Source organism: Henckelia pumila, chromosome 3, assembly GCF_033568475.1.
Source record: "Henckelia pumila isolate YLH828 chromosome 3, ASM3356847v2, whole genome shotgun sequence".
Classification (NCBI taxonomy): domain Eukaryota; kingdom Viridiplantae; phylum Streptophyta; class Magnoliopsida; order Lamiales; family Gesneriaceae; genus Henckelia; species Henckelia pumila.
This window is the reverse complement of record NC_133122.1, coordinates 18,091,769-18,094,207: the sequence shown is the minus strand read 5'-3', so window position 1 is coordinate 18,094,207 and position 2,439 is coordinate 18,091,769.

Sequence of the window (2,439 nt, the reverse complement as noted above, 5' to 3'; positions counted from 1 at the left end):
GGCGTCATATTATTAGGCCCTTATTGGACATGAGGTAAAAACATGGGGGTTACTTTGGAAGTAATTGGGCTCTAGCTTTTGAAAATTATGGTTGGCTGATATTATTCGGGATCATGATTTGTCAATTGGACTCCATGTTCTCACTAAGGAAAACAGTTTCCCGTTTTCACTAGAGGGTAGTGAAATCGTTAAAATAGTGGGAGTGTAATTCATAAAATTAAATTTCGCCATATTTTATGTCTTAGTAAATTAATTAAACAAATCACTGATTATTGTCTGTTTCCTCTTCAGTATTATATTACGATGAATCCATGCAATCCACTGTTTTCAATTCTCGAACAAAACAAATTGACTGGCGCAAACTATACGGAATGGTTCCGTAAGTTGAAAATTATTCTAAACTCGGAGAAAATTTTCTACGTGTTAGAAAAGAATCCTCCGAAGGAAGCCCCGGCTAATACAAGTCCGAAAAAGTTGGCCAAACTTGATTTATGGTGGGACCATGATATCAAGGCCAAATGCTACATGCAGGCTTCAATGTCTGATGAACTCCAGAGGCGATTTGAGGATGCCGTGAATGCTGCTGACATACACGTGCACCTCAAGGAACTTTTTGGAGCTCAGTCAAGATCGGAGAGGTATTCCACTGTCAGAGAGCTCATGACGAGCCGCATGCGAGATGGGACTTCGGTCCGTGAGCATGGGGTGTGCATGATTGGGCTCATTGAAAAGTTGGTAACACTCGACTTGACTTTGGAGCATGAACTTAGCGCGGACTTGTTGCTTCTATCACTTCCTTCATCGTTTGACGATTTTGTGATGAACTTCAATATGAACAAGATAGAGGCCACCCTTGAAGACATGGTCAATATGCTTGTCACATATGAAGCCACACTAAAGAAGGATAAACCGGTACTCTTGGTTGGCTCTTCTTCTAACTCTAATAAAGGACCAAGTGGAAAGGGTAAGAAACGTTCTGCCCCGCCCAAGAAGATTGTACCAAATAAGAAGGGAAAAGCCAAGGCTTCAATTGGGATAAAAGATGAAAACGTTTGCCATTACTGCAAGAAACCCGGTCATTGGAAACGTAACTGCAAGGAATACCTCGAACAGTTGCGAACTGCAAAGGGTATGTTTTACATTGAAATAAATGTTTCGCTTAATACTTCTTATTGGGTATTGGATACCGGATGTGGATCTCACATTTGCAATGATTTGCAGGTGATGACAAGAAGTCGTAAGCTAAGGATGGGTGAGACCCAGCTAAGGCTCGGGAATGGTTCTAGAGTCGAAGCCAAAGCTATAGGAGACATTTATTTAGTTTTGCAGAACGATTTTAAGTTATTTTTTAGAGATGTTTTATATGTTCCGGATTTGGTCAAAAACATTATATTTATTTCTATGCTTGATAGAGATGGTTTTTCTTGCAATTTTGTGAATGAGATTTACAATATTTACAAGAATGAATGTTTGATTGGAAATGGACAACTTGAAAACGATCTATATAGCTTAAAATTAAAAGACGTTCCAATTAATTATGTTGATAAACCGGTAACAACAATTAAAAGGAAGGACGATAGTCAAAACCCGGCAAACCTTTGGCATGCTAGGCTAGGTCATATTTCCTCAAGGAGGATGAACAAGCTAGTGGGAGAGGGCATGTTTGATATGTCTGATATTAACTCTCTACCTACTTGTGAGTCCTACCTAAAGGGAAAAATGACTAAATCTCCTTTCAAAGGGAAACCTGAGCGTAGTCAAAATCTGTTGGATTTGATCCATACAGATGTTTGCGGTCCATTTAGGATTAGTACTAAATGTGGCAACACCTACTTCATTACCTTTACTGATGATCATTCTAGGTATGGGTATTTATATTTAATGAAATATAAGTCTGAAGCATTTGAAAGGTTCAAAGAATTCAAGGCTGAAGTAGAAAACAAACTAGGTAAAAGTATTAAGGCACTTCGATCGGATCGAGGTGGAGAATACTTAAGTACCGAGTTTTTGGACTATCTAAAAGAGAATGAGATTCTCTCTCAGTGGACTCCTCCTATGACACCTCAGCTTAATGGTGTTTCGGAGCGTCGCAATCGAATTTTGTTGGACATGGTTCGATCCATGATGAGCTTCACTGAGCTCCCACCTTCGTTTTGGGGCTACGCGCTTGAAACGGCGGTATTGTTGTTAAACAACGTCCACACTAAAGCAGTAAATAAATCACCATACGAGTTATGGAATGGCAAAGCTCCTAAGTATTCGTACTTGAGGATTTGGGGATGTCCTGCTTACGTGAAGCAGACAGTGGGAGATAAGTTGGATAGTCGATCCACCTTATGTTATTTTGTAGGGTATCCAAAGAATTCAATCGGATATTATTTCTATCATCCTGCTGAAACAAAAGTGTTTGTTTCAAGGAATTCCACCTTCTTGGAGAAG